General features: G+C 52.5%; 1 long non-coding RNA gene across 1 annotated transcript in view; it reads right to left on the bottom strand.

The window, feature by feature from the left end:
• Positions 1-767: 767 nt before the first annotated feature.
• Positions 768-14,075, bottom strand: part of LOC130856887 (uncharacterized) — a 104,438-nt gene continuing 91,130 nt past the window's right edge. Inside the window, exon 10 of the long non-coding RNA XR_009054707.1 lies at positions 768-876. This is a non-coding gene — a long non-coding RNA (uncharacterized LOC130856887). The remainder of the gene's footprint in view (positions 877-14,075) is intronic.

The following is a 14,075-nucleotide window of genomic DNA, read 5'->3' as shown; positions in this document are numbered from 1 at the left end:
AGGCCTGGCTGAGTGCTGTCACCAAACAGGAGGGATGAAGACAGGAGAGGAGCAAGAACCAGCAGCACACCTGTGGCTCTGCACTGTTTTTCCTGGCCCAGAGCCTGTTTCTCAGCAGCTCCTTGTACCACCGATCACCCAGTGCCTGGCCGAATTCCAGAGGACTCTGGTCCAGTCTTGCCTCTGGCCAGTGCCGGGTCCCTGACCATGCCGGAAGACCCTTCCTCCCAGAGGCTGTGACAGCCCCTCCACCTGACAGCGTGAGCCAGCACACAGGCAGCTGGCTCAACACCTCTCGTCACAGCTGCCTGGCTGAGGTGGGGCCATCATGCCATTCCAGAAGCCCAGAGGAGGGGGAAGTGGAGTCACCAGGAAGGTGTCAAGGGCAGGTGGGTCTCCGCGAAGATTGCACAATGCAAAACCTGCACCCGGAGACGTGGCCCTGCACCCACAAGACCAGGAAGCCCATTCTGCAAGTGGACGTCTGTGGACGGACTCCCAGCCCCTGGGGTGGGCATTGTTCTGTGGCCCCGGGAACGGACCGAGCGGCTCTGGGGCTCCCTGGTGTTCGTCACTCCCAACTCCTGCTCCCCTGCAAGTGGGAATGAGTGAGGATGCTAGCATGTGACCGAGGGAAGTAAGAGGCAAGGTGGCCTCTAGGACTTCTCCATGCCCCTGCTGTGGCTTTTCAAAGCATCAGGGTCAGATCTCCCTGTTACTCTGGACTAGAAATAGGTGGTCCCTGGGGTTTGCGTGGTGGTACTCACTTGATTGGGTTTGGTGTTCACTTTGGCCAAGTTATTTCACATCCATCCCCTCAGAGAGCGTCGTGACGACCTTCAGGGCAGGGCAGAGTGGCCGCCAAGCTCCAGGACTCTGAAACACAACGCGCTTGAAGGGCTACATGGCTTGTCTCAGGCCCCAGCTGTCCAGTGCATGTAAGGGCATTTTGCAAGTAAAGGCAGAGAAGTGGGAATGCCGGGCTCAGAGAGGTGTACAGCTAGGCCCTGGGGCTTATACTGTTGATGGCCTCCGATGGGGACAGTGATCCAACGGGCAGTGAGTGAGAGCTGATGGCTAAATATTCAAGAATCTCGTGAGCCAGTCCTAAACCACCTGGTAGCTGGAAATCAGACTTGGTAGGTACATTTATACAACAGAAATTGGCAAATTCTAAACCAAGCCCCCCCTTTCTTTTCCTGGAAAGCCAGCTTATTGTCACATGCCTGCCTGGGGGACCTGGCCTCTCTCTCCTCTCTCCCTGGGACAGGCAAAGCACCATGGCCACTGATTAACACGTTCACAGCATCTCCACTCCTGCCCAACCACTCGGTCCCGAGCCCCCTCTCTAGCCCAGCTGGCTCCACACTCCCACACAACCCTCAGACTTCTGGGGCCTCGGACTTGAGGCAGGGAGCCCCTCCAGGCTAGCTGTCCACACAGTCCTGTGTGGAGTCCCCAAGTCACAGGCACACGGGGCTCACATGGTTACCAGGAGAGCTGGAAAGGGTTGAGCTTAGGGACGTGTCTCTGGTGAAGATCGGGAAAATGGTGATGTACGTTCTCAGGCTCCCTTAAGCCTTGGGGGATGCCACCCCTGGAACACCCCAGAACCTCTCAGGAACCTTGGAATTGCTATGTTCATAGCGCACTGATGCGCTAACCCAGCTGGGGCAGGTCAGGTGCCACTGCCTTCTCCCAGGACCTAGGAAATCGTGGTTAATTATCGACAACCACAGGTATTGGGGCGGGAACACCCTCATCACTACCCATTGGCATGTCCTGAGTGTGCGCTGAAGCAGGCACACTGCACTTAACCCGGGAGGAGGCAATCAGGACAATAAACAGGAAGGACTTTTAGGGTGTCCCACCCTCTGCATCCCCTCCCCGAGATCTCGGGGCTGTGAGCTCTGCCGGCCGATGCTGGTCCGGCTTCCCGAACGCGCGTTGCCATTTCTTCGCCTCAGGACAGTCGTGGGAAGCAGCACGAGCCCGTGACGGGGCCCATCGGGGCCCCTGAGAGCGGAAGCCCTTGGTGGGCACCGGGGACGCCCCAGAAACTCCGAGCCTCCTTCCCTTTCCTGTTGCTGCTGCCTGATGACTGCCGGGGCCACGGTGGGGGCCCAGAGAGGAGCCTGAGCCCTCCAGTCCCGAGGGTGGTGGGCAGGGCCCTGGGGTGCAGGGTCGGACGTGGGGGGCCTGGGAGGACTCCTGTGCATTCTCGGGAAATCCTTTGGAGCAAAGAACCTAGAGGAACCTTATGGATTCTGGTGCCCCCCGTGTGGCCCAGCAACACCAGGAGGAGCTGGAAAAGAGGCACCAGCCCTTGCTGGATCCTCAGGCTCTGCAGCTCCTCTGCCGGCGGCCCACACTCCCAAGGTCGAGGTCCCCCTGAGAGATGGGAGGGGCCGAGAGAGCAGACGGGGATTCAAGGATTTCTCAAGGCATCAAAAGAAGGTGGAGGGGAGACAGAAGGTGCATTCTCTCTACCCGAGGCCGCTTCACGGGCATTCGACCTGTGACGTCACAGGGGCTCTGCACTCAGAAAGGCCTGAGCCTGTCTAAGGCCCTACTGCTGCTGTCTTGAAATTCCCAATAGTTTGGAACAAGAGGCCGCACACTCGTTTTGCACCAGGCCCTGCAAGTTATGCAGCCGGTTTTGTCTCCAACAAATCTGATGGGATTTCTCTTTAAACACACACACACACACACACACACACACCCTTCTTACGACACATCACACATATATACATGTCCACAAAACGCACTCCCCCCACACACTAAACACATCCCGCACATGTAAAGCCCACACCAAACACACAAACCACAGTTCTCAGTTGAAAACGACTAAGAAACTGTCTAACATGCATAGAGAGTTCAGCTCCCACCTTTCATTTCACAGATTTCTTTGAATACACATTTACACATAAACATATTAAAATCATGTTTATTGGAGGCACTGCTGTTTACTAGCCTCTGGGCACACTTACTGGCCCAGAAAGCTAGGCAGGTCCCATCACCATGGCTTACAAGCGAATGAAAACAGGATAAAGATGTTTAATAGCCCAGGTTTGAAGAGTTTAAGCCCAACGTGTATGTGCAGGTGACCACTCGAAGCAGCCCCTGTCACAGGCCCGCGGCTTCAAGAGTGGGTCCTCCCGCCTTCTGCTGCCCCCACCGAACGGTGTGCAGGGCCAAGGACAAGACGCCCTCCATCCTTCCTACCTCTAGGCTCTGCCGCCAGGAGCAAGCGCCCCTTGGCCTGCCTCACTCCAAGCAGCTCCTGCCCTGGCCCGTCCCTCCCGGGGCTGCTGTGAGTGTGGGGGTGGGGAGGGTTGATGCCACAGCTCCTGGGAGCGGGTATCCAGCTGCTTCGAATGTTTCCCTTCAGTGGGCTGTGGCATCAGGTCCTCAAGCTGGAAAGAGGGCCAAAGAAGTGACTTCTGCACAAAAGTCTACTTAGGGATTCAGATCAGAGCCCAAGGGAGTCTGGGTGGGCTCTGACCAAAGCAAGGCCTGTGGGGAAACCCAAGGCACCGGCGGGTTCCTTATTCCCAAACCACAAACCCTCAACTCCAGCCCCGCTGTCCTCAGCGGGCACTGCCCAGCACTCACACCAACTGTGGCCAAAGGCACCCAGGCAGCATAGCTTTCCCTCGCCTGGTCTTCCTCCTGGGTCCTGGGTACGGCCTAGAGACACAGCATTCCTGCCCGTGAGGGCTCTGCCCCAGGTCTCCACTGTTCCAGAACCTCTTCTTCCCATGTGGGGCCCCTCCACACTCCTTCACCACCTGGTTTAGAAGCCTTCCACCCAGAAGCCGCCCAGCCCATCCCACAGCTGCACCCACCCTGTTATCAGGCAGCAAGGGGCTTGGTGCCAATCGTCACCCTGGAAGGTCTCGGAGATGTTTAGGGAATACTGATCCCAGCCCCAATGCCACTGCCAGCCTTCTGGGCCCAGGGTCAAGGCCAGGGCCAACCAACAGCTGGTCAGAACAAGTTGCTAATTCCCTATAAGTTCAATATGCCAAAACCGGTTCTTCCCTGTTTTTATCTTTCAATCAAATATGAAGATTACTTAAGGTGCTCAGAAGGCCTCCCCACATACCGCCTCACAGCCCAGCCCTCCAGATTGGGTTCCCACCTTCTTCCCAATTCCTGACGCCCCCACCCTAGACCAAGCCCTCATCCCTTCCTGCTCTGGTTTCTGCCACCCACCCTCTGGGCCACAGGGGCCCAGGGCTTCTCCTGGCCAGTGAGACTGGCTCTAAGGAAAGACCCCAGGCACATCCTCCTCCTTCTCTCCCATCTCCACAGTCACCTCCACTTAACTGAGGTTGGGAGCAGGAGTTGTAAGGTCCCACCCAAAGAGCTCTGGAGACAAACCCACTTTTGACAAACACCCCTGAAATTTATGAAATGTTCAGGCAAATCAAAACACACAGATTGCAGGCTCCAAGTACAGGGGGCTCCTAATAACACCAGGAAACTCGGCTTAAAGCTAGCCACATGGAGGACTTCTGACCAACTTAAAACACCTTAAAGGCCACTTTGAACTGATCCTGAAATAGTTTTAATCATCGCTAATGATAAGTGGTATCTTGAGCAATACAACATAAAATAGCCTCAGCACAGGAGCTGCTCCTTTTGAATCCATTGCCAACTCAGCTTTGCTTCTAACTAACAGAAGATGCTGGGCGGGACAACGCATGGCACCTTCTGCCTGGCGTGTCAAAGTAGTCTCTCTACCAGCTGGAGGAGGGACAGGGAAGGAGGAAAAGCCAGCAGAGGCCCACACGGATGGAAATCTCCAGGTTATTGGTAGCAGCACTAACACATTTATGGAGCACCCAATCTGTGCCAGACACCGTGCTGGCAGCTATACGTGAGCGTAAGGCACTCTGAGCCTGCAGCTGATGGAGATGGGCAATGCCGAAGAGGCGGGCTGATTCAATTCCAGACATATTTCTTGAGGCCAACTCCACTTCACACTGAGTGATGAATCAGACCTTAGCCCTACCCTCACAGGTGAGTAGGGGAGAAAGACTCAGACACACATGCCCCAGTTCCAGAGAGATGAGTGCGGGAGGCAGGCAAGATGCTGGTCCAAGGAGCACGGGGCACCCCATCCCACCAGAAACCAACCAGCATAGCCCACGGAAAACCAAAACTAAAGGGATGGTAGAGAGGAGACCAGGGAATGAGGGCATCCACAACCACAAACTCAGATTGTTGCTGCTTTCGGCAGACTCTGTGGAGGGATTCGGGGGTGAAGGCCCTGGGACCGAGCCGGTTGTGTGGACACACCGGACAGGCGGCCAGTTAGTCTCTGGATACAAGCGTCCAGTTGAAATTATGTATATAAGCATAAGAATGTGTGTGTGTGTGTGTGTGTGTGTGTGTGTGTGTGTGTGTCTGTGTGTGTGTGTGTCTGTGTGCTGGGGGAAAATTAGGCTGAGTCTGAAGGTGTTATGGGGACAACATTTTTTAAATATTATTGAGATTGTGATCTAATGCTTCATTTAATTAAAGAGCAGAATATTTGAAAAAAAGAAAATACAAATATAAGCATAGAAAAAAGACTTGGAAACACAACAAGGAAATACAACAAAACAATGATGGTACCTTCTTCTGGGTGGTAGGCTCATGAAGATCTTAATTTTCTTCTATATTCATTCTGAGAACATAGTCTCTAATAAGGAAAAAATTATTTAAAAATAAAAAGGGACTCCCCTGGTGGCGCAGTGGTTAAGAACCCACCTGCCAATACAGGGGACAGGAGTTCAATCCCTGGTCCAGGAAGATCTCACATGCCATGGAGTAACTAAGCTTGTGCACCACAACTACTGAGCCCATGTGCCACAACTACTGAAGCCCACGTGCTCTAGGGCCTGCATGCCGCAACTACTGAGCCCACAAGCTGCAACTACTGAACCCATGGGCCAAGAGCCCATGCTCTGCAACTAGAGAAGCCACTGCAATGAGAAGTCCAAGCACCACAACAAAGAGTAGCCCCACTCACTGCAACTAGAGAAAGCCTGCACATGGCAACGAAGATCCAACACAGGCAAAAAAAAACACACAAGAAACTTGTTCTTACAAGTTCTGTAAGTTTAAAATTATTTTCAAGTATAAAACTTTTTAACTGGGGATATATGGGAAATCTCTGTACCTTCAGCTCAATTTTACTCTGAACCTAATACTGCCCTTAGAACTCAATTTGTTTTTTAATTTTTTAAAATGTACTTAGGGGCTTCCCTGGTGGTGCAGTGGTTAAAAACCTGCCTGCCAATGCAGGGGACACAGGTTTGATCCCTAGTCCCGGAAGATCCCACATGCTGTGGGGCAACTAAGCCTGCGAGCCACAACTGCTGAAGCCCATGTGCCTAGAGCCCATGCTCTGCAACAAGAGAATCCACCGCAATGAGAAGCCCACTCACCGCAACAAAGAGTAGCCCCCACTTGCCGCAACTAGAGAAAGCCCATGTGCAGCAACAAAGACCCAATGCAGCCAAAAAGAAAAAGAAAAAATTTTTAAAAAAGGTACTTAAAGGAGGGGTAATAAAATAACACTGACAATAGTATTAATTGTTGAAATTAAATGATAGGTATAAGACGGTTCATCTGAGTTTCCCACACCTTTTGGGTGTGTTTGAAGTTTCCATAATAAAAAGAAAACTAACAAGTAAATAAAAGCTCTGTGCCAAGACCCTCCCCAGCCTGGCCTGTCCAGTTTTAGGCTCGATGCCCAAGGTCTGCATGTCACCCAGTCTTGGACACCGGAGCTACTGGTCACCCGGGAAAGGCAGGCTCGGTGTCCCTGCCAGGCAGCCTCTCCAATCATCAGAGCAGAGATTCTCAGCAAACTCCTGCCTGCAGCACCGGCCTGCACAGTGGGCCCCAGGCTCCGCACACAACGCTGCGGAGGGGCACCTCGACGCCCAGCCCCCAAACCCATGGCAGCGACAGCAGCCTTGCCCCCTCCTGCCCAGCAGGGCCCCATCCTGCACTCCTTTTCCCCATGGGCTCCCCTCCCTCATTCAAGTCAGCATGCCCCAGGCTCTCACATCCTAAAAAAGAACCCCTCGCATGGTCCAGCAACTGCCTTGGTCAATGACTGTTTCTCTCTTTCCTTCCCATTTGGCTTCTAGAAGGGCTGGACCACTGCATGCAGATACCCCACTGCAGGGCACATGGGGCTGAAGGCCACCCACATCCCTCTTCCACCGAGCCAGCTGCTCCAGGTCTGCCTGCAGGAAGGGGTGCCCCGTTCTAATTCGCGCAAAGGTCTAGAGCAGCCCTGCTTCCCTCTGCTTCATTGTGTCGCTCCACTCACTCCCCAAGCCCCTGGTTCTGCTCCTTCCACCTTGAGCTGCACCCCTGCCCAGGGCATCAGTGGCTTCCCAATGGCCGCATCCCAGGAGCCCCTCAGGGAATCTCATTTTCCTAAATGTTTGCACTGCTGTTTTTCTCCCAGGTCTTTTCTGCCCCATTGCCTCCTGGGCCCCATGTTTTTTTGTTTGTTTGTTTTTTAAACTCTTTATTGGAATATATTTGCTTTACACTCTTGTACCCGTCTCTGAGGTACACCAAAGTGAACCAGCTGCATCTACACACATATCCCCATATCCCCTCCCTCCCGTGACTCCCCCCCACCCTCCCCGTCCTGGCCCTCCAACCTAGATGCCAATCAACAGATGAATGGATAAAGATGTGGCACATATATACAATGGAATATTACTCAGCCATAAAAAGGAATGAAATTGAATTATATGTCATGAGGTGGATAGACCTAGAGTTTGTCATACAGAGTGAAGTAAGCCAGAAAGAGAAAAACAAATATGGTATGCTAACACATATATATGGAATCTGAAGAAATGGTCCTGATGAAACCAGTGATAGGCAAGAGTGGAGATACAGAAGTAGAGAATGGACTTGAGGACACAGGGCTGGGGTGGGGAGCGAAGGGGAAGTTGGGACGACGTGAGAGAGTAGCATAGACATATTTACACTACCAGCTGTAAAGTAGATAGCTAGTGGGAAGTTGCTGCATAACAAAAGGAGATCAACTTCATGGGAGATGCCTTGGAGGCCCATGTTTTTTGATCTTCCGCCTCAAAGACCACTCTCCTCAGTCTTTCATGGCACCTTTCTCGCTGAGGCTCCCTATACAGCCCTTTCTCTCTGATTCTACACTCTCCCCAGCAGGCACCCCTGGCCTAACCTCTCTGCTTTGCTCCACTGCCACGTCCACCTACAAGTGCCACTTTCAACACTAAACGCATCGTCTTCTCCCTAGACCTGCTCTGTCTCACGTGTTATCTGAGCAAAAGACACCACCATGGAGCCAGCTTCCCACGTCATCCTCGCCTCCCCCCTCCTCTCACTGCCCGTCCAGTCAGTGATGGGGGCCTCGTTCTGCTGGCTCCTCCTGAGTTCCCCCATGCTGCCCGCCTTCTGCACCCCCACTGCCCTACTTCAGGCCCCACAGGTCCCCTCCCTGCGGTCCCCTCCCCAGCAATCCACTCTCCCAGGGCTGCCAGAGTCCTGAGATGGATGTCTACTCATGTCATTCTTCTGCTCAAAATTCCTCCACGGCTCCTCGGGCCAAAACAGAATCCTGATTCTTACGGCACGAGAGGCCTCTCCCTAGAGCACGCTCCACTTACATCAAGTGACTTGAAGTTCCCCAAGCACATGGGGCTTTTTCATGCCCACCTGGCCAGGCAAGACTTCCCCATACCCCTGTTCTCCTGGTGAACACCAACTCTGTCCTCAGAAGTCAGCTAAGGCAGGGGTCCCCAACCCCTGGCCCATGGACCGGTACCAGCACGCGGCCTGTTAGGAATCGGGCCACACAGCAGGAGGTGAGCGGCAGACGAGCAGTGAAGCGTCATCCGCGGCCCCCATCACTCGCATCACTGCCTGCTCTTCCTTAGCAACTGCCTCTCCTCTGCGGCTTTGCACAGAAGGCTGGCAGTGCTGTCTTCATCCGGGAGACCGGTGGCATTCAAACGTTTCTTACTGTGGTCACAGTAAGAAAGCCATTTTTCACCATACTCCAGCACACATGTGCATTATAATAGCTGGAATATATATATGTGTGTGTGCATAACGTACATATGTGTATATGTGTGTGTGTGTATACACTATATATAGAAAGCAAAATGCGTTTACCACACGTGACACACTCACATTTTCTACTTTACTCCACGTCTTTCTCTTTTTTTAATGCTGCTAATGACACACTAAATTAAGCTCCCAGCCCACGCATTGGTCCCCACCCACCATCTGAAACCTCTGCTGTAGCCAGTGGGGATCACGAACGGCTTCCAGGAGCGGAGCCGCGTGATTAGAAGGGTGGGTTAGGATACTGCTTCTCAAATGTTTGAATGTGAAGGCCCAACTTTGTACATTTCCAATCTTTCACATACTTTACTTTTAAAAAATACAATAAAAATGAATTATTAGAAAAGAAAATAACAACGCTATAACAAAATAATGCAAGTCCCTATATGTTATTACGAGCCTCTGTAGACACCGTGGAGTGCTATCACACGTGTGCTGGCAGGTGGATGCCAGAGTGGGGCCAGAGGCGTGAGGTGGCTTTGCCAGGCCTTTCGATGCCTTCGAGCCCCCCTTGACATGTGCCACAGCTGCACTGCCAACCTCTGTCTTGGAGCAGTTCCAGTTTGCACAGTCTGAAGGACTTTGCTGAGAAGAAAGGCACCACTGCACAGGCTCCTTTTCGATGGAGCTGCCTGCCCTGCCTATGTTCGAATCCCAACTCGGACAGTAACCAGCTGTAGACCATGGACAAGGACTTAATCTCTCCCAGCCTCCATTTCCTCTTAGGATCATCCTGGGAGGTTAATAAAACTATCCATCCTGCAGGGCGGGGTCCAGAAGTGGAAAGTGGTTGACACCCCCACCTTCTGGCGCTCACGGTTAGGATTCTGCTCTCTTGGTCTCCTGTCTTTCTGAGTCAGCCTTATCCTCGCAGGTCCCTTCTCTGCCCCTCACGGACCACTGCAGCCAAACTGCCTCAGCTCCTCCCTTCCTCTCTGCCTCACGCTCTCAGAAGATGGCTCGCATCCTACATGGCAGAGAAAATAGTGAGCCCCAGGTTCTGTCCACTCCCACTCCTTTCTCCGGGACTCTTCACCCATCCAGGCTAAACCCTCCACCTGAGTCTCACTTACCCACCCCTCCTCTCGGCATTAATGGGAGCTTCTTTCCACCGATGATTCCCTCCCTCTTCTGGGCATCCTTCCAAAGGGTCAAGTCTCTGGTCACTCCTCAGCCTAAGGAAATCTGCCCTGTGGTGTGCTGGTAAATGTTAAACAAGAGACCCGCTGGAGAAAAAAATGTATGCATATATACACATATACGAGATTATTATAAATTTTATTGACATAAAGGATGTTTAGCAATTTATAAATAATAATAAAATATACAGTATTCTATACTGTCAATTGCATATAGCAACTCGAATTTTACAGAATGCTTTCACTGATTTTTACCAACCCACTGATTTCATGACCAACCTATGATTATAATTGAAAAATGAGTGTAATTCTGACATGAATGGTGGTTGACATTTTTGTGCCAACTAGTAAGAAAAAAGTGAAACAATAAAGATATATGTTGGAATTTCACTCATTTGTCTATAGTGTAAGCAAATTCCTTACTGAATCAGATAGTGCTTTTTGAATACTGGAAGAACATTTGCTCAATTTTTCTGTGCCATTCACAGTGTAATGGCTACTGGCACAACATACACTTAAATTTAATTTAATGTGCCTTGTTAACATTTCCTCTATAAATTTCTTAAGTCTAGATAGTCAACAAAACAATAAGTCAAACCCTGATTTGTGGTATTTGCCAATTTCCATGGTGTAAATATTCCCACCATGGCCGATTTCAAGCTACCAACGTGATGTCACTGAACACGGAGCTGGGAGGAAATGTACAGTAACACAACATTATATAATATTTCCACAGACATGAGATGTAAAGAATCTTAAAAGCGTGCATAACAAAACATTATAAAATTCTTAGGAAGTGATTTATCTCTGTTTTTACTATAATTTATTTAATTGTAATTTTACTATAGTTTAATTTTTTAACAATAGCTAGGTTTAACAATTGTCTCACAAAATTCCTGAAAATTTAACAATCAGCTCTTAGGAGCTGGTCTGATTTGAACACACCTGAATCTGACCCCCTCCCCCCAGCTCTACCTTGAATGGAACCTTCAAAAAGCTCTCCCAGCCTGATGGCCCCTTCCAATGTATACATTTCAGGTCCTATTGTATAAGCAAAACTGGACTCATTTTCTTGCTCTCAAACCTGCTCCTCTCCAGGGCTACCATCTTGGTGAAGGGCTTCTCCACCCACCCAGGAACCCAAGCCAGAAACCACCATGTCACCATCCTGCAACCCTCACACCTCCTCTGGCACCAGGTCACTGCATCTAAACCCCTGTCAAGTCTGGCCCTGCTCTCTGTCCCCTGGCTTGCTCTGGTTCACAGTCCCATCATCTCCTCCCCGGACCCCACCGCCCCGCCCTGTGGCCTGGCACTGCCCACCTTCCTCATGGCATCAAGCCACTCATCATGTCCTGCCCTGTTCTGTATTGGGCAGAGTCAGGCTTCCTAGAGCCCAGTAGTCATTGTCCCTCATCCTGTCTCTCCAGATCCATCTGTGGCATGTTCTGCACACTCCACCTCTGCTCCAGCTGCAGGACTAGCTGCAGTTCCCCTAAGGCATCCCACCCTCCCAAGCCCCCATGCTTCGCACATGCATGCCCTGTCCCTGGAATGCCCTCCTCCATTCAGATTCCCCTTTTACAAAGTCTTAGTCATTCTTTTGGACATACCTCAAACATTATCTCTGTAAAGAGCACCCCCATTCCAGGCAGAATTCATTCATTTGTTCACTCACACATTCTCTCATTACTAATGTTTCTTTCGTGCTATATGCCAGATTCTGTGCTAGATGCAGGGGACGCAGAAATGAGCCAGATGCTCAGAAAGCACTGTCTTACAGGGGAACCAGAACTAGGGCAGTCGGCTCGCTGGTCGATGGAGCTCTGCGGAAGGTGCTAGGGAAAAGCAGAAGAGGAATGCCATTGCTAAGGCTCCTGCGGATTGCAGCCCTTGATCTGAGCTCTGATGGACGGGTAGGAGGAACGGGGGAGAGCACTCCAGCAAAAAGGAGGAAGGTGCAAAGGTCCTGAGGCATGAGAATGCAGGATGTGTTGGGAGCTCTGTGTGAGTCGGTTTGGCTAGACCTCGAGGGTCAAGAGAAGCCCACAGAGGAAGGCAAGACCAGATCCAGAGAAAATTTAGTTGGCACACGGAGAAAGTTTGATAAATGGTGATGCAGGCCATGGGGAGCAATGAAAGCCTTCCTCGTCCAGAAGGACAGGCCTTTCAGAAGGATCATTTTGAGAAATATAATGGAGAGATACAGAGCATAGGGTTGAGTGATAGAATCTGCAGTGCAATTAAGAAATGCTAAAGGTCACATTCAGTGGCAGTGCTGAGGAAAGGAGTGGACAGGTTGGGAGAGAGTGTAGCAGTGGGTAGTACCTAGTGACAAACTGGAAGGGATGCCCTGACTCCTGGCCTGGATGACTTGGAGGATGGTGGTGGCACTCTCTGGAGACCCCAGAGGAATGGCTTTGTGGAGTGACTATGAATTCATCCCGGGATGTGCTGCGTTTGAAGTACACATGGTACAACCAAAGGCAAAAGTCTCCTTGTCAGTTGGATATTGGAATCTGGACTTCAGGAAAAAGTGCTGATTGAAAGATGGAACTGGGGAGTCGTCAGCAAATCAGTATTTGGAAACCATCTCAGCACTTGGGAGGAAGCTGGCCGAGAAGAAAAGAGGATCCCACCTCAGGCTCTGGGGACAGCATCTCCGAGGCGGGGCTGCGGGCCGGGAGACAGAGAGCAGGGAGAGAGGCAGGAGGCCGAGACAGAGTGCGGGCTGGGGAGACAAGCGCGGGGATGCTTCAGGGAGGAGACAGTGCTTAGCAGAGGCCAAGGGTGATAAAGATGGGGACGTAGCTGAGGATTTAGCAACGTGGTGGCCCTGGTGACACTGAGGGAAGGAAAGCCAGCTGGCGAGGACACGTGCAGGGTAGCGGAGGGAAGAAGGTTGGGAGGAGGGGATGCTGGCTCCCAGGAGTGTGGGGTCTGAGAGGAACAAACGAAGGAGGGGGCACAGCCCCACTGGAAGGGTCAGCCTTGGGCGGGGGAGGAGCTGCCTTTCAGGAGGTGTGCAGGGTAGAACCAAGGCAGGGAAGCACGCAGACGGCAAGCCAGGAAGGTGGTGTGTCAGTCCAGATTCCCTGGGAAGCAGGTGCTAAATGGAGTCAGGGGCGGAGAGATGCAGTGGGGAGGACTGCCTGTGAGAGAGCGGGCGAGGGAGCAGGAGCAGCTGGAGGAGGCTGAGAGCGGGCAGGACGACGGGCCGCAGAGCCGCACGCGCGGGGCGGAGCCGGCGGGGTCCTCGCAGCGCTGGAGCGCTCAGCACTGGCCGCAGGTGGGGCCACGCCCCCCAATCCCTCGGCTCCCCTCCAAGGCCTGAGCAGCGTGCCCCCATGACGGCCGCAGCGGGGCTCCCCGCCTGGCGACCTCTGATTTCAGAGGCGTGGGGTTGGGGTCGTCTGCCAGGAGTGTGGTGGAGAGGCGATGCATGGAGGGCAGCGGGGAAGGCTCGGAACAGCAGGGAGAGGAAGACTAACACTGGCTGCCTCAAGTGTGGCTGCGTGTGGAGGTCTGGAGTGTGTAGTCACTGCAGTGCCCCCATGGGGGAGATGAGGGCAGCGAGAGGCTGGTATGACCCGGAGCCAGGAAGTATGGCCCAGCCAGGGGCAGTGGAAGGACAGAGGAGCAGGGGTTGGCAGGTTTGGGGAAGAAGGTGTCTGACGGGACGGAAAGGGTCTGGGCCTTCAGGAGCAGGCGGTGAGGATGGGCTGGGGTGGGTGCTGGGGAAATCCATGAGGTTGAGGATGAGGGTGATGGGAGTCGTGGATGAAAGCTCTGCAAGGGAGAAGGCTG

Source organism: Hippopotamus amphibius, chromosome 7, assembly GCF_030028045.1.
Source record: "Hippopotamus amphibius kiboko isolate mHipAmp2 chromosome 7, mHipAmp2.hap2, whole genome shotgun sequence".
NCBI lineage: Eukaryota > Metazoa > Chordata > Mammalia > Artiodactyla > Hippopotamidae > Hippopotamus > Hippopotamus amphibius.
This window is presented reverse-complemented; position numbering and strand designations above follow the sequence as displayed.